Raw genomic sequence first — 19,514 nt, 5'->3', positions numbered from 1 at the left:
CCCCCAGTGACACAGCGGTATGTCTGCAGACTTACAATGCTAGAAACCTGCCCATGGTGGGCAGAGCACAGATAGCCCATTGTGTAGCTTTGTGCTTAACTACAAACAAACTCATCTAATCTTATGAGACTTAGAATTATAGCTCAGTAGTCAACTCAGGAGTTTTTTTTTAGAAACAAAAAAACTTATTTTTCATTGCAGACTTATTGCTTTCAATAAATAATTGCTTGCACACGTCTTAGAGTTTTTAGATACTGTTTATTTACAGTTGTAAACTTGTATTTTATGAAGAACTTAATTCTGGTTTTCCACAAATATATTATTAAACGCTCTTCGAACTAGTGTTTGTATCAATTTGTTATGGATTTTGAAAGCAAAGCAAAACATTAACTGGGCCATCTAAAGCAACGATTTCCTCTTGGTGATGCATATCAAAGCGGTAGGAACAAGATTAAAGGAAATTCTATTATTCTGTACTTTTACAAAGAACGACAATAGATTTTACCATTAAGACGCGCAATTCACAAGTTCGCCAATGCTTAGTCAATTCCCTCCGGATACATTCTACCCCTCATGTTTCTTCTCCCTTTCGGCCTCTCTACGAGATCCCTCCTGTGTCTTCAACCTTTACTGAAGTTTTAACCATCAGATAGAGGAAGTGAAGCAAGTCGCGGTTGGGGATTTAAAAAGGTGTGTACAAACCACGTGAAAAACGAAATCAGAACATTGCCTTGAGTTCTTTTCTGAGGTGGTGCCTACCACTTTTCTTTCCTTTTTATTCTTCATCTCTTTTTACCTGGGGTTTCGATCCAAAACACCTTCATGTAGTAGTATAAATGATTTGTGTGTGTGTACTTGAAGTAGACAACTTCTCTATTTTACAAAATATACCAACAATCTTGATATAATTTAAATTTTCAACGTCAGAAAAAATTCTCATCAAGCCTCCCAGTAAGTCCAGGGACTCATAACGTTAAAAAATCATTTTTGTGCATAGCTTTGCGCTTAACAACAAACAAATAAAACATTCTCGCCAAACGAAAAATTAGAAGATAAAGTAGATAATCAGATCTAAAATAAAAGAAGATAAGCATTCAGGAATATTAAAGCTCAACCTCTTCCTCAAACGAAAGCTATTTCTAATTATGTGAAAAACCTGTGAACTATAAAAGTTAAAAAAATACCGTAATAAGAAAATTGAGATTTCTGTTGGATGGTTTGGTGTCAAGCACAAAGCTACGCAGTGGGCTATCTGTGCTCTGTCTACCGCGGTTATTGGAAACCGATCATTAGCATTATAAGCCTGCAGACTTGCCACTAAGCCATCGAAGGCGGAGGTTTGTGAGTATGGATATGAAAAACATTTCTTGAGTAAGGTTGCCAAACGGGTAAGTAATTGTATATTTTTTTGGATTCATATTTCCACATCTCATTTCGATTAAATTTAACTGTAAGATCACAAGTAATATTTGGTAAATAACTGTCTTTCATGTCTCGTAAGAACAAGCTTTTTTAATTCTGTAAATTCCAAATATCATATACAAGGATATAAGCCAATATAAATTATTTGCCATCAAATATCTTGATTTTTCATTATCTTCATGTTCTGTTTAATACGGATTATGTTATATATTTTGTAATTCTTAAACAGTAAGTTTTATAGAGGATTGAATAAATACCTTCACAATTCTAGAATTTTCAAAATATATTTTGAATTTTATGCAAGTTTTTGATACGTAATTATTTTCAGAATCATATTTAAGAAAATAGGACCGTGCAAGCAGCAACAACACACGTCTTTTTTATAGAAGTGAAGAACAGTGAGATCTATCAAAAATAAATAAATTAGATATTTGTTAAGTTTCATACACCAAAAATCATGTTATCCATAGGTCAGCGGTAAGTTTACGAACTTACAACGCTAAAATATATAAAATCAAAAATCATTTAGAAAATTAACAAATCTAAAACGTTTGTTATTTAAAAGCACTTTCTACATCACAGAAATGTCCATGCGTGTAACAAGTCCACTGAGAAAAATATTGTTAGAAGAACAAGTTCACAGTTTTGACTTCATCGCTAGTATATTACCTGGATATTTTATTTACTAGTCCTGTGTTTTTTATATAAGAATGATACCATAAAGACAGCTGTTACAGTCTTCTAAAAATTCCCAAAAATGTTTCCAAACTATTGACTATATGAATAGCTAAACAAGAAAGGTGTCTGAATCCCTATCACTTATGCTGCATGGACATCTGGGATGCATGTCGTAGCCCGCTTACAGGGGTTGCGATTAACTAATACCATCTGCCACCAGGGGTAACAATGCTCTACGCTCCAGCGATGTCCGTTCCTTCACGTGAACAATGGTACCAGGCTAAGTGACACTGGACAGCTTCACGAGCCACGTGTCTGTTGCCGAGGCAACCATTTGTTGAATTGGCTTCTAAATCATCCAACAATAGTGATACACAGCTGCAAATATGTAGATATCATCCCTCCCTCTACCACTGCAGCATCTGTCGGCAAGGTTCAGATTATTGAAAAAGCAGACACTGCTAATCAACATACACACTAGAATAAAACAGCCATTGTGGAGAGCTAGTAATTACCTCTTGTTGGGTTGAGTCTTCACTAGATTTAAGAAAACTCTTTTGTTTTATCTATATTTTCATTTTCAATCTATATTATGTTATTAAAAACGAATACTCTATATTGGGATAAAGTAATTAGCCTATCCATTCTCGTGATAATTAAAATGAGAATAAAATCTCATTTACCTATTTCTTTATTCATGCATTTCAGAAAAAGAAAAAAAAAGCCCCAAAATTCTTTTTTTTCGATATAATTAATTTTTTATTGTAACCTTTTATTTTTCGTTTCCGTTTAGTCAAACTGCTTGTTAATACTATTGACAACTGTCTAAATATACAATGAACGACCTGGTTTTTTTTAATCAGTGTTTTTAATAAAATATTTTGAAACGAAATTGAAATGAAAAAGTAAAAACTAAGAACACTTTAAAAATATGAACTTTCAAGGATTGTTGTACAAGTTGAAAGACGCAATTCATAACCCAAACAACTGTCTAGAGTCAAATATTCCTAAAAATATTTTAATAATGTTCAATACATAAATTAACTATATTTGACATATAATAGATAACTATTTGAAAAAGTCATTGAGCCATTTGTGAGATGTAAAGGTATATATTTCATCAAAGTCTCGTTCCTTATGACCTCTGGCCGCAGCTGAGCTTTTCACTAACTTTGTAAACTAAAACTGCTCAGCGGTAAGTCTATGGGCTTATAACTCTAAAAATAGGGTGTCGATACCTATGGTGAATACAGCACAGATAGTTCTTTGTGTGGCTTTGTGCTTAATTACAAACAACAACAACAAAATCTTTATGACCTCTGGCGGTAATTATGCAGATCACTGACTTTAAAACTGATCACAGCAATAACTTGCTTTTAGATTCTGTAGTATAAGAACTTTTATTAATATAATCCACACCTAACAACTATTTTTTTTTATATAAGAGTTGATACCTGTTCAAAAATACTATATATTTACAAAGTTATTATATGAACTGTCAATATGCTGCTGTATAAGTCTCAGGTGTGTTTGATTTACTAAAGAATGATTCAAACATCTGAGAAAAAATCGTGGGTTACTGTAAAGCTAAAGTTGAAGTTCATGCATAATTTGTAATTGAAATGTCTTTACGCGAATCTAGTAAGCGTGTATTTGGCGTCTTCTCTCTCATAAGACTTTCAAATGTTTTGAGAAAAATTTTTATAGGGAATTTATATAACAAGCAATATTTAGAACAAACGTTATTCTCATCAATTATACACTATCAACATATTTCATTCAAATTCATACTGAAATTTTTATAAAAAAGTAAAAAAAACAACTATGTTTTTATTTCGTGTGTCATGTATCAATCTTACTCAAAAGGTTTAATTTTGATGACACTAATCACACGATTAACAAGCTCGAGACATATTGCATTGCCGTAAGGTATTCCCTAAAGGTAAGCATTAACATAAGATACAGAATGCTGTATTTAGATCCTAAAAGTACGTAATATATATATGTATAGTCACTTGCCACCGGGAGTCTGTGTATTAACTTTTGGAATTTTAAACTTTTGATCTCAAGAGTCTTACTGTGTTCATAATGAACAATAAAAAGCTGAACATGAAACATGTACACTGTTTCATAAAAGCTAATGAAAGAGGCAGAATATAGATCAAAATGTCTATAGGATCTTTTTTTACGTTTTACAGTTGTACCACAGTAACAAAGTGCACAGTTGACATGATAGAGCGTTATAATAAACATAACTGTTTGTCCATATTAACGAATATCGGAGTTCATAACTGGAAGCTGCCTGATATAACTACTGAAGAGTTATACAGTGTAGTATTCATATCTAATGGTTGTATTTGTAGCTCAGCAAAATCAATTCTATAAAATCAGACTAACGATGAATGATAAGAGACGAAAGCGTTGACAATACTTCACGGAGGTCCAGTTTTCGCAATGAACGTCGGAATCTACGAATTTTACAAACAATGTCTTCTCTCACATTAGAACTTCAATTTAATCTTCTTTAAGAAGCAAAAATATTCTCAATCTGTAACTGATAAGAGCAAGCTACGAGAAAAAATCTAACAATTCATTTATTTCGTTTAAACTGTTTGCTGTTAAGCACAGAGCTACATAATGGGTTGCCTGTGCTCTGCCATTCGTGTGTATCGAAACACAATTTTTAGCGTTATAAGTTTTCAGACTTGCCGCTGAACCAACAAAGGGGCTCGTTTGACTTAGCTGTCAAAATAAAAATAACTCTAATTAAACAACGAATTTTCACCACATATTGGACTGCAGTTTGCAGTGGGAAACTTGCCCAAATATGACATCTATGATAAAGCATCTTATTAATATTAAATGTTAGGAAGTACAAATCTGTAAAGTTACATTTTATGTAATTTCTTACAAAATTGCCATGATTAAGGTTGAACACAATGGTTTCTTTATTGTTAAGAAGTAATTTTACGTTGGATTTTGTATACAATGAACTTAAATATAAAAATATATCTGAAGCAAGGATTTGTTCGACAGACGCTAAATGTATTTAAATTACAGCGCTGTATTAAAGTGTATGTTCAGCTGCTATTGTAAGTTCCAAATTAATGACATGCAATGGACGCTGTTATCACAACTGAGACAGTAGGTTGACTTCAACCTTGAAGGCTGGATATTCTTACGTGCGTATTAAAACTGTAGTTGATTCGGTTAATTAAGGGTATTTTCCGAATATCCTGTATAATGGGTCTTAACAGCGCAGGTGAAGTTATCTGACTGAATACAGAAAAACCGTTTCACACCAGGTGAAATAGAAAAAACGCCAGACAAGTCTACAACGTATTACGTCACATGATTGTACATCGTCTCATGCATTGTTGGGGAAAGTCTACCTTTAGGCTAACATTTTCAGTAACGCGAAGCTTGGCAAAATCTAAACTATAGGCAGGTGGGGTTGACACACTCAATTTTATAATAAATATCCATAAATGTTGATTTCATAGTCCTTGAAACCCCAGAGCTATCTAGGTTATATTTAAAAATATTTTGTATAATATATTTTATTTACACCAGTTATTTTACACCTAGCATCTATTTGTTAACACTAGAACTAAAATTTTATTGGAAAACGTCATTGATGCGCTAATGCACTTCGTATTTGAAAACTGAAATCCATTATTTGTATGATAAAAGAGGAATGTGGAAAACATACATTATGTGACATAAACATTCGCAATTCAAGTTGGTTAATGGCCATTCTGTACTGTTCTGCCAATTTTTGATATTAAAGAATGCTGGCTTACAGTGCGTACGAGCATACAAGTTGCTTTGTCCATTATTCCTAGGTTTTCTGTTTTGACTAAACCAATCGAAAATAGCAGCGATATAAAGAGGCCCCACACGGTCAACTTTACAAGGACTTTAAAAAGACACCTGGACGTAGAACTAGTACTTTGATCGCGGGAGAAACGAACGACACTGGATGTTCATGAAAAAAAGTAAACACTGTACAATGACATCTGGCATTCCTCCAGCAGTTATCACCTCCCTTTTTTACCCTCATAAAATAATTTCCCTTGTTGCCCTTCACCTTATTCAAGCGCGCGTGGCTCCTTGTTGTGCCACGTGGTGCACGTGATGCTCTGGCTAAAATACCGTAATACCAAGGGATCCGAACAATACGCGCTGCTTACAAAAAGAAGAACAGCATATGTTCCTTAGAAAAGAAGGGCAAACATTCTAGAAATTCGCTGCAGCACAAGGCACTAGACCACGAACAGGATAACTTTATATTTTAGTTGATCAGTAGACAAAATTCCAGAATCATAGTGATAAGAAACTGATTTAATAAGGGTTGAACATCTGATTGTTTATTTAACGATAAGCATAATGCTCCTAAATACAGCAATCTTTCGTGTTTTTTTTCTTGATACATTTACAATGTTACACAGAATTACTACTCACCCGAGAAACTGTTCCAGACTTAAAACGTAAACAAGGTCAAGTCACTGATGTATTATATCACTACCGTTCAGTGAGCCATTTACTAATTACTCAAACATTTTGACTTTTAACTTGTCAATAACTTTCAAATTATGTACTATATGCAAAGCAAAGAGCTCGTGTTTCAATTTGCCTATCTTATTAATTCGCGTCTTCAAATAGTTGATATTTACAAGTATATTTTATTTTAGTTAATTTTCGTAACGTTTAATTACGTGCATGTGGCGAGAATATGGAATACCATATACATAAAGTGGTATAAAAAGAAAAAAAACAACAAACAGAAACTTATGCTAAAAACATCAGCAATACATATCATAGAGCCGGTAGACTATATATATAGGGATGGCCAAGGTACTCAATAGGCATAATACAAACATGCACGCTAAAAATCAACAAAGACAGAGAGTTTTACTTTAAAAGATGATTGCCACTCATTTTCATTTTTTTCTCTACCCAACAAGCTCAAAAACAAGGCAAGAAATTATCGCTAAGATACCAAACCAGAAAGTGACCAACCCACCAAATTGTTCATCTTTCTTCTTGTTTTAGTCGAGACAACTCTACAACTACTTTATCCCTAGCATCAGTTTAAACCTAAGCCCACTATGTGTTACTGGGCAGTGCACTATGTCATCGCTTAGTCGTAATAAATAGCAGCATTAAAAAATCACAATTTTAGTGTACCATTACCCCTTGAACTTTTTTTTTTTTTTTTTACAGAAATCTGGTGTTCCTTTAAAAAGCTTAAGTACATTTTGAAACAGGAATTACCAGCCAATAATATATGAACATTAGATGATTGTAACATGTAGATTACCCAATGCTTTGTACACTATACAATCGGTGTAGTTAGGGAGCCAACCCCTATATAATGTATGAAGTGAAGGAGTAAAAAAAAATTATTACACACATTCATACAATACACTAACTTTCAGTCAGAGGAATAAACGTCACAAAATAAGTAGCAAAAAACATTTTGTAAATGTAAAACGATGTAAGAATGGCAGTGTCAAAAAGAATGTAAACAATAATATAGGGATTGTACAACTATGCATAGATCATCCCTACATGACTTTCAAAATTTAATATTACACAGTAAAATGAATACTTGACTTTCATATTACTGCAGTTGGAAGTTATATATTCCTGACCGTTGGTATACAGTTTGTTTATCATAATACCATAGCCATGTTAGGGTAAGCATCAATATTGTGTAACTAAGGGCCTAGTACTTACGTACATGGAAAAAAACCAAGTCGAGTCAAAACATGTTTTGATTATTAGAGACTATTACAGACTCTCGCTCGTAATCATTTTGTACTTTTGCATTTTACAGTGTAACTTTAAATTTTAATATTGCAAGTCATGTAGGGATGGCTTATGTTTAGCTGCATCATCCCTATATTCTTGCTTGTATTCTTTTTGGCACTGCCATCCCTACATCATTTTACATTTACAAAATGTTTTTTATTACTTGTTGATTAAAATAAAATGATTCACTCAATCAGAGTCAAAGTTCTAAATAATCAACTATTTCCAATAGAATGAGAAACACAATTACAATATAAAATAGCGTAAAAAAATAAAAATTAGATTGAAAATAAATAGATCACTGTAAAAATTAGTTTTGCTTTAACAATGTCCACTAATTAGTGATGTGTGGACCTGTATGAAGGTGATAAGTAGAAGGCCTGGTATGGCCTGATGTTTAGGGCGCTCGACTCACAATCTGCAGGCGACAGGTTCGAAACCCATTACCGTCCATGCTTGCCTTTTCAGTCATGGGGTTTTATAATTTGATGGTCAATACTATTATCTGTTGGTAAAGAGAAGCCCAAGAGTTGGCGGTGTGAGGTGTTGACTAATTGCATTTCCTCTAGTCTATCACTTCAAAATTACGGACAGCCAGCGCAGATAATCTTTGAGTAACTTTGCGTAAAATTCGAATAAATAAACATCGGTAATTAAAGACTGTCGAATAAATTATACTAATGTCACAAAGACGTACTAAATGTTTTATTATGATACCATAAAGAAAGCTTGCTATTTCTAGTGGGAAAACGCGTAATAGCGTGACTAATAGTGATATTGCCATAGAGAGTAAAGATTGCCGAACGTTGTAGTAGATAAATTTAATAACCTTATTACATTCGCAATGTTTCATAATCAATGCAGTAAATACCTCGTGACTAGTGACTAGTTTCCCAAGTTAAACCCATTTTTTTAAAAAATCAGCTGATGATCACTTCTGTATCTGTTTTTTTTTTTATGTGGAGATAAGAATAACACTTTCTTGTATCCTGTAAGATATGTTACCCGTGGTTAAGCTGGTTTAACATAAACATTATCATTTTGTTATTATGATATGGAAATAATTATTTCAGCCCCATATCTCTATTTTTATATCATTTTGATTAGTTATGTTGCATAAATTATTATTAAAGAAAAAAGTTAAGAGATAAATCAACTGCTTACCTGTTGAACACAAAGAGATGAAAGTACTGGCATGTCGCCGCACGGTGGCGGAATTCTCCTCCACTGACAGCCGCCACAAAAGATGGTCAATGAAGTCATTGGCCACCACCGAAGCTAGGTCCCACTTTAGTTTTCCAAGAACAAGAAGCTCCCAGGCCTGTGATAGGAAGTTTTTTTTTTCCAGTTTAGTTTATATATTTCAGACTTATACAAAAGTTGAAAAGCTTACTCGGAGTAAAACGTTTTAAAATATTTATTGTCTGCGTTGAGAGTAAAGTTATATTAAAATGACAAATAAGATAAATAAATAAATAAATGCGAATAACTAAATATACACGTTCATTGATATTTAGATACTCATTGCATAAAGATTTAAAGCCTTGCACAAAACAAGTAATTGTTTGGTTTGAAGTTCGCGCAAAGCTACACAAGATATATCTGCAGCTACTCATCACCACCCACGGCCAACTCTTGGGCTACTCTTTTACCAACGAATAGTAGGATGGACAGTCATATTATAACGCCCCACGGATGAATGAGCGAGCATGTTTGGTGGGATAGGGATTCGAACCCGCGACCCTCAGTTTGCGAGTCAAGCGCCCTAACCACCTGGCCATGCTGGGCCGAAACAAAAAAAGGATAGTTATATAATATTATAGATATAACAAGACAAAAACCACTATTATAAAATAGATAATTAGTCACTTCCCCCGAGTTCCTTGTTATGATATGATCAGTCAGTCATACGATGAAGGATGTAAATTTGGATGTCTAAAGTACCCAATATTTAATTTACAAATTTACAACATCTTACCTAGCATTAACATTATTTTGATTGACCTTCGCTAAAAGGTTAAATAGCTTAAATGAAATTCAACATTTTAAATTAAATCAAATTTAGCTCAAAAATCAAATTGCTTATAAGAAAAGATTCACTCTAAGAAACATTTAATTTTCCGCAAATTCTAAAACTTCAAAATATTGATATAAAAACTGTGAAACATCTGATTTGCTTTAATAGTACTTTATACTACGTAACGTGAAGGTGAATAATGGTGTGATATTTATTGGATATAAAACTTGCGATAAATCTAGAAATATGGCAATCCTGTGTGTGTGCGATGCGAAAACAAAATGTGTGTAGAATAAGATGAAACGGAGACAGAGAGAAAAACGACAACAACAACAACAACAAAAAACAATTAAGCATGCAACTACACTTTGAGTTTTTATTATTCATGCATAGCTTTTGATTATTTTTTTGTGATGTACAAAGGGTATGTTATATTAAAACCACAGCCAATAAAATAAACTCGCGGTGGACCTACAAGTATCAGACTTACATCTGGACATTATTCGACCGTAGATATATAGTAGATGCTACTGAAATTGATCGCTTTTGTGAAGACTATGCAACAACCCTTTTCGATACAAAAGATTCATACACTGTCGACTTCATTTAGTTCTCCAGGTGGTCAGCGGTAAGTTTACGTATTTACAACGCAAAAATCCGAGGTTCAATTCCCCTTGGCGGACAGAATGCAAGTCTATTGCGTAGTTTTGTTCCAAAATGAAACAAAGAGAGTTAGTTTACACTTTAGATTTAACCATAATCTTTGTATGGTTGCTTTAAAGTGTTATTCAGTATTTTATCGAACCGTAAACAAACAAGCACATTTTTTGAATGAACGAGTTTTTAATTGCTGTTTGAATTTGCAGAACCGTAGATTGTAAATCTTCAGCTTAGTTTAGTAGATAAAACATCTCTCCAAAAGTCACTTTTTCGAAATATAGAAATAAAATTGAAAGCACTAATAAATAACGTACGCATACGGTTGAATCAATAAATACATTTTTACGTTACTTCTCGGTAGACACTGAATCTGAGTAAAGAATATTCACATGGAATAGGGATAGGGACTTGTTTAAAATTTTATCACTTTTTCGTCAAACAATTACATGAATTTGTGACTGTTCCTGGTTAAGAACAAAGCACTAAGCTGTTACAAAAAGTAACTGTTTTTCCAGTGATGAACAAAACATGATTGTCAAGATAATGCAAGTCCTTTTCAAAGTATTTGTTGAATTGTTCAAATGTGAGGGTTTGGACTATTTGGGTAATTCTGGGAAACTTCCCTATTGCTTTCTTACGGATCAATTATCACACGACAAATTGCTTTTCAAGTCTTAAAACAAACCGCAAAGAAGTGTTTCGACAGCAAAAATGCAATAAATGTTAACAATAACCAGCAAATACTCTGCAGTTGTAAAACACATTAGGAACGTATCAAATGATTTTGTGAAAGACGTTTTTTTTTCATTACTATATAAGCCTAACTACGATACAATTTCAAAACATTTGTTTTTATCACCTAAACAGTAATATTTTTTCTACTGTTATTTTATGATTGGTTGAGTTATTACATGGATTTGCAGAAGCATTACATACAATGTATTTTATTACACTTTTCTTAACAACAACTTTATACTGTCTACGAAACCCCTTGGTTCTCATCTTATGGCTGTAGTTCTTGTAGGATTTTACAAGACGTCCATAAAGCTAGCTGAAAGCAAAACTAACCTATAGCTAGCTACTTGGAAGCAAAACTTACCTATAGCTACTTAGAAGCAAAACTTATCTATAGCTAGCTACTTGGAAGCAAAACTTACCTTTAGCTACTTGGAAGCAAAACCTACCTATAGCTACTTAGAAGCAAAACTTATTTATAGCTACTTAGAAGCAAAACTTATTTATAGCTATCTGGAAGCAAAACTTACCTTTAGCTACTTGGAAGCAAAACTTATCTCATATAGCTACTTGGAAGACTGGTTAGTTTCTCTTCGAATTATTTAAAAATGCATGAATGTTTTATATACTCGTTTCTCTCTATATTGTAAACATTTTAAAACTTATTTTCAATTATTGAAAATGCAGTTTTTCATACATATATAGCTTATACATAATGAGCAAGAAGGTTTAAAATCATTATTTTTCTAACTGTAATTATTATATATATACATAACAGTTTTGTTGATTTTAAAATATAACGGTCAAAGAACTTACAAACATCATTTCCTTACTTCTGGTGCATGTTAATATAACTTGTATTAATCTAGTTAAGCTGAATGTGATCCTAACTTTTGGTTAAAATATAACATTTTGAAAACGGACTTATCGACCCTATTAGCTCAGCGATAAGTCTGAAGTCTATAAAGCTAAAAAACCGGGTTTCAATATCCGTGGTGGGAACAGCACAGATTGTCCATTTTGTAGCTTTGCGTTTAACAACAAACAAACTGACGTATGTAGAGCTAAAATACTAAGAAATATTCCATCGTATACTTTAACTAAAAATTAGATATATCCTATATGTAATGCATTAGGTTTTCAACATACACGTCACATTCTGCAAGAGCTTGCAGTGAGGCTCTACATATAGACTGACAGATTAATGGGCACGTATCTATACGAAAAGTCTAACAAAACCTATGCTTTATACTTGTGGGTGCGAATAGGAATTAAATCTTACAAACAGTGTATCCCCACTGCTTTGCGGGTCGTGTTATCGGATACCCCTCTTACTAAAGTGTACTTTACCATTCCAAATGTGTGGTGTATGTTAGCTTTATTTGTCTGTTTTTTAAACTTATTTTGTTAAAACCTGTTTTAAAAGGTAAGTGGATGTTGTTCTTACATTTTGTTTTCTTTAAATATGATAATTAATGTAAAAAATTATGGGGTGTGTTAAAAGAATGACAATGCAAGATATGAAATAAATGTATATACTGTTAAACATCAAACTCTCGACAACATAAACGTTTTCAACACAATTACATAAAATCTTACCAACATTTCTTCTTTTGTAACAGAATAGTCTGTATAATAAACTAAAACATCAGTCGTTAGATGTCGGCACTGTCGAAACTTTGACGCTACCAAAAGACAGACTGCTCCTAATAGTTGCAATTGCGACTTTTTTAATGTTCACTTTCGCCAAAAACCTGTCCATGTAATTGACAGCAACGGGAAAGACATACTCCTCACAGTTCTGTTCTTCACAAACCTAAAATTCATTATACAGCAAATAAAATAAGTTAATTATTTTAAACTAAATTTTCTTAAATAAAAAGCTAATATAATAACATTAAAGGGGAAAGCGCAAGCTTATGGAAGTGATTAAACGATTGGTCGGCTAGGATACGATAGGAATTGTCGTGGTCTAGGCGTTATATGTAATCATTTTTCATAAACATCAACTGTAATTATTATCAATTATATTCAAGTAATTTACAAATAAGATATTTTAGGGTTAGAATTGGGAACACAACAGTATTTATTTTACTATTTAATTTTACCACCGGGTATTTTTTATATTGAATATTATCTTTACTAACTTTGTACCACCATTCATGAGAACTGCGAATCAGAAGCTAGTCTTCATTTTACCGAAGCATGTCAAGTAACCAAACTGTGTAATGATTATCGACCCTCAAAAGGACGCATGAATCATAAAGGAACATGTCACTACATTTCCCATAACACCTCAAATAAAGAACACTTTGCCGGTCCTTTAAACGGTTTTAGCTTAACACTAGCAGTGAAACATTATTAAAACTTTGGAATAAAACTATGGAATATCGGTCACAAGCACACAAAAAACTTCTTTACAAATTGTTGGATATCTGAAATTCCGTTATGAAATTATCTTAACTTTTTACACATTTTAAAATAAAGTTGGTCCACGTAACTATGAAGATAGTTAGAATGTGCAACAAAAAGTGAGCTAAAGTCTTTTAGACATTAATTTAAATACAAATGTATAATACATATCTAAGTCATATATATATTGATGAATCTTGTTTTCATTCAACTCTTTTCTTGAATTAACAGATAAGTAACAAGCAGATTTCTAGTTATAATCCAAATGTTATGAAGAACATAGGAATGGTTAAACCGTTCACAATAGAAGGTGCAGCCACTGTATTTCATTTACCTCAAATCTGATTTGACATTTTAATGTTGTCAAGCGGTGTTAGTGTCCAGCAGTGTGTTAAACCGGAAATGTGAAGCTAGGGGAAGGGGGGGGGGGCAGCGCCTATCCCACTAAATATATATATATATATATATTAAGCATACACTGTATATTATAGAAGAACAAGTCACCATCGGTTTTTACGAACCAGTGTCGTACGATCTCGGACTGTTTTGTGTGACAAGGTTTATAAAAGGTTCGCTACGCCCAGATCCACCTAATTGTGAGTAGTTAGCCACAATTTCATCCATGCCCGGTGAAGACCTATTTTAGTGTACAATCATATGCTTCTCACTGTATTTTTTCCATAAACTTTCAATTATCCTATAATATTGTTTTCTCCCCTTGTATCCCTTTTCTATATAGCGATTTTCTTAGTGGGGCAGCGGCCCACTCTTACTTAAACCACTGATACAGTTGAATTTAAAATAGCTTTCATATTTTTGAAAAAATAACAAAAGTATAATTATCAGATATCAATAATTATAAATATCATCAGATATCAATAATAAATATAAATACAGCCGATTTATTAGCCTTCCAGAGCATTAGCACGTATTTCAAACTTTTGGAAACTAATCATAACACGCTGTCACCGAGTCTCAGCTGGAGTGCAACAGATGTTAGTTAGGGACTTTCGTCACAGTATTCGAAAATACGTCAGGTGGCCAGCGGTACTAGGGTACATGTATGGTATCAGAACATTTATATACACGATCATACGTTGATGTCGCTTGTAAATCTGTGAACGAAATGTTTAAAGCTTACTTATGAATGTGTGTCAAACGCATATTTTAAAATGGGAAATAAATATTTTAAACAGGTTAAAGGTTTAGTGATGGTGGTCTCCCCAGTCCCCCCTTTTATGTGAATTATTTATGTTCAATTTTTAAATGAAGATATTTAACACATCTGAGGTAAAACCTTTAGTGTGGTTAAGGTACGTAGATGACATGTTTTTAGTGTGGCGGAATGACATTGGGACTTCTTAATTCAATCAATCCTACCATCAGCTTTACATTAGAGATATAAAAAGAGGGTCAGCTAAACAGGACGATAGACGACTCTTAATTTCTTTATAGAAAGCCACTTTCTGTAGCAGTACCACCACACAACAGATCGTGTCACCCATGGACAAAAACATTATCCGCCTTTTTCACATTTGTGTTTAGAGCCTTAAAGTCATGCACTTATAATTGTGGTGTGAAAGAGAGTTAAGTTTCTTAAAACATGTAGCCAGAAATAAATGATATAAACACGAAATTATTGACAGATTGCATCATGAATATATCAATAAATTAAGAATGTTAGCATGTACAAGGTTAAGAGTCTAACGTTGTACATTACTTAGAGGGAAGATGTAAAGTAGATAACATGAGAGTTTGTTTACCATAGGCTTATCTACAAGAATAGGTAATATAATGAAAAAATACATAGAATGTAGTGTAATATTCTCTCCGCATTGTAAATTAAATAATTTCTCAAATACAAAAGATAGAATAGGAGAAACTGATAAATGTGGGATTTACAAACTTCCTTGTATCTGTGGTCGAGTTTATATTGGCCAAACGTGTAGAAATTTAAAATTCAAAGTAAATGAATCGGTATGAACAAACCATGGGGCGGAAACATCTCATGTTATAAACTGGAATAACACTAAGCTGATAAAATAAGTAGAATTTAAAATTGGATTAAATATCAGAGAAACTATTGAAATTGAAAAACAAACAAACAAAGATATCGTATTAAACAAGGAAGCTGGTCCAGGTCTAGAAATAATAAAGTACTGGACAGATGTGTTGTAACTCTGGGTAGTTTAAGTATAGATGGCGTTATTAGTATGTAAATAATTATGTGGGTATTAGTCCTAACCATATCTTTACCATAACTTCTAAAGATGGTGTCATAGGACACTGACATAAATTAGATCTTTCTTCAGAGCAAGTCTCTGTTTTTAATAGCTATTTATCAGTTTAACGTTGTATTTCTTTTATTTGTAAATGGAAGTTTTACATATAGTGTCTTCTTAAATTATTTTAACTGTAAACTTTATTAGCTTTATAAAACTTTTGTACTTTTTTATCAGTTATCTTTTGTCGTTTGGATGTCAAACATCTTTGTATTAACCCAGTACATGTACAAAAAACGCTGGAATTCTTGGCAAAAACAGTTGTGCAATCATATATTTATAAATCTACAATACATCACAATCAGCACTGGCTTAGTACATTTATCATAATCCCTCATATATACCTAGTAGATCGTTATATAATAAACAACAGAACCGTACAGATATGATGTAAACAAGCGTAAAAGCTGTTATTTTGATCATTTCCCTTCCTCCATAAAAAGGTCCATTCTACACAATACATGACTGACAAGTATTGTAAACAATGGAACAAGTACATTCAATACTTGCAGCTTAGATATATGTATATTTTTCTGTTATGCAAGTGGCGATAGCATCATTTGATAAAACAGAATAGACTGTAAGCCAACGCAGCTGCTACACTGAAATGTTTATCACCTCATATCTATCATGAACATCGAGTAGGTATTTCTTTATGTTACGTTGGGATTATTGAACAATTAACACCAGATGTAAAAAAAATGCAATACGTTTTGGGAAGAAAAATCAATGTACAAATTACGCGAAATTAAGATTTCATTTCGTGTATAGAAACAAACAGCTCAGGCGATTTCAGAGGGGAGGCAGGCACCAAACTCGAAATCAAGATAAATAGTATAAAATATACGAACATTTCTGTATCGGTCCTCTAAATGTCCTCAACTTTTTCACAGTCTCATTCACTGTACACTGCCCCAGACGATTGGTCAAATGTAGCAAAAGTTTGCTGTCATTAGAATTGTGACCTTACTATCAAGATACTTTCGTTACAGAAGATGATGGAGATTTTGTTTAAATTAACATCTTTAGATGAGCTTTATCATCCACTTGGAAAATAATAGATATTTTACAGCACAATATAAATTGTGTGCGACATTTATACAGACACTTCACTGTTGTCAGTGGCCTCATATTGTTAGAAGTCGCCTTAAAATTAATTATTAAGAACGTTTGATAAAACTTAAGCTATTTAGATAAAAACTAAACTATTTTAGAATGACTTACACATTGATGAAGACAACCTAAAACAACAAGTTCACTGAAATTCATTAATGCTATAACTTATAAACCATTACACCAAGGAAACAAAAATTGTAACATTTACATGTCAACTCTTTGGTTACGTTTCAGGGATTTGAGACAACACTCACTCAAATTAAAAAGATTTATTAACAATTCTTATTTGAAGAATGAATAACTAAAAATTATAATAGATCTATTGTTTTTCACAAGTCACACTACAGAATAATTACTTTTAACTTTTAAATAATTTCACAAAAAATCAACTTTTAATAAAATAAAGTAAAATTATACAGATAAGTGAATTGATTCGAAAGCTTCAACCACTGGGTGAATTCATATTGAAATATTAAAGGTTGTTACACATTTTATTTATTTGATATGCTATAGCTAATATGCTATATGCCAATTTTCTTGCTAAATAATTGAAATCAAAGATGTGAAAGGAGAAACTTTAAAAGGAAAATTGTGTCAATTGCTAGACAGCTGAGATTCATCTTTAAAGTAAACTAATGTCTCATTTATTATAAGATATGATCTACAATGTCTTACAGAAACACAGTATAAGTTTTACAAAACATAAAATATATGTATAAATAAAAATATATAGATAAAAATCAATAAAAACAATTACGTGTACACTTACTCTAGACAATGCTTATTGTAAAAACTTGTTTATTTCATTTGTTTGGTAAAAAATATATATACATTTACAGAAGTCAAAAGCGACATGTACACACTGTTATTATTTCAACGTATTCTGACTCATAAGCTCTAATCTTGAACCTCTATAATTTTGCTCATACGGCAGGTTAATCAGAGTGGTTGATTTGTTAAACTTAACAAATATGGACTAGCTGAATAGAGAATTGTGTTATTTACCGGACATATTAAAACGTTTGTTTATGTTACTTTTTAAGAACGGACAAAGACTATGATTGTTCCAACATCTATATTTTCAGATCATTAGCTAGGCTATACAAGAGTTCGAATTTACTCGTCTCTTGATTCCCTCATCTCTTGGGAGTTGGGGCATCATATTGTTCCGCATTTTATTTCTGCGATGTGCTCTAGAAAGACAATTAACTTTTTACAGTGCTGAAACAAATTTCCGTACAAATTAATCTAATTGAAACGTATATTTAGCTAGTTTGTCCAATCTTTCCATAGTTTATTGTTTGCTCTTGCCTCCGGTAAGCTGAATATACTTTTATCATTATAATACTTAGTGAGCTGTCATGATGAATTAAAACTAACCTATTGGTTTTTTTTTAGGTAATGTAAATTCAGAACAATGGTCATGATCTCACTTGTTTGAATTTTGTTCAACCCACATAACCTACTGACCATTATGTATTCGAAATTAGGCAATCTTATTTTCTTCCAATAAACAGTTTGGATAATATGCGCTTTAGGGGTCGGCCAATGTATTCGTAAGCCAGTAATTTTTACACCAGGGTGGCTTGCCCAGTCAGCAACCATACAGGACGAGCATGTTCGGAGACGGAGATTCGAACTCGCGACCCACAGATTGCGAGTAGAGCGCCCTAACCACCAGGTCGTGTCAGGCCTGCTTCATGTAATTATAGAGTCGAAACTCTATAAAAGGAAATTAGAAAAAAAGATTCGTGATTAGGTAAATAAGCAGAACCTTATATGTTATGTATATCTCACCTCAAGCATCCACGTTGTCACTACCTTCCTCATGAACGGTTGGATTTCGGTTTGGACGTTCTTCCAGCAGGCACAAGATACGGTGTATCGGACTTCCGTGGTCAGCAACAGCTCCAAAACACGCCGGTTATGAAGCATGCAAGGATCGTAGATTGCACGAGGCGATTGATCCATTGCTGTTTTTTCCGGGCACAACAGACCTAACTCTTCCATGCAGAGTACCAAAATCTTACGAGCTTTAAAAGCAGTATAAAACTGGTCTCAGAAAATAAGTAGAGCTGTTCAGCTTCGCAAGTGAGACTTAAAATTACAACTTACGAGATAATTCCTCTACTGAATCCGGGTCAAATTTAATACAAACCTCATGCGTTCGTCCAGCTTTTATGTGTCACAGTACAAAGCCTTGAACTTAACGCCTATGCTGATTGGGCAAGCTGGGGCAGCTGCTTTATGCCAGCTTATTTACTATTGGCTAAAATTTATGATAGCGTCTCTTATCCGGCAAGAGCCCTACTGTCAGAAAAAGAAAAACGTTTCAACTGATTATAATCGTACAATAACCTAACATTATATTCCAT

The 19,514-nt window shown here is 33.0% G+C and overlaps 1 pseudogene; it reads right to left on the bottom strand.

Annotated features, from left to right (window-relative positions):
- Nucleotides 1-19,110, bottom strand: part of LOC106478565 — a 23,795-nt pseudogene extending 4,685 nt beyond the window's left edge.
- Nucleotides 19,111-19,514: the final 404 nt, after the last annotated feature.

Source organism: Limulus polyphemus, unplaced genomic scaffold (assembly GCF_000517525.1).
Source record: "Limulus polyphemus unplaced genomic scaffold, Limulus_polyphemus-2.1.2 Scaffold225, whole genome shotgun sequence".
Classification (NCBI taxonomy): Eukaryota; Metazoa; Arthropoda; class Merostomata; order Xiphosura; family Limulidae; genus Limulus; species Limulus polyphemus.
The sequence above is the reverse complement of the archived record's forward strand: the minus strand, read 5'-3'. Positions and strand labels throughout refer to the sequence as shown.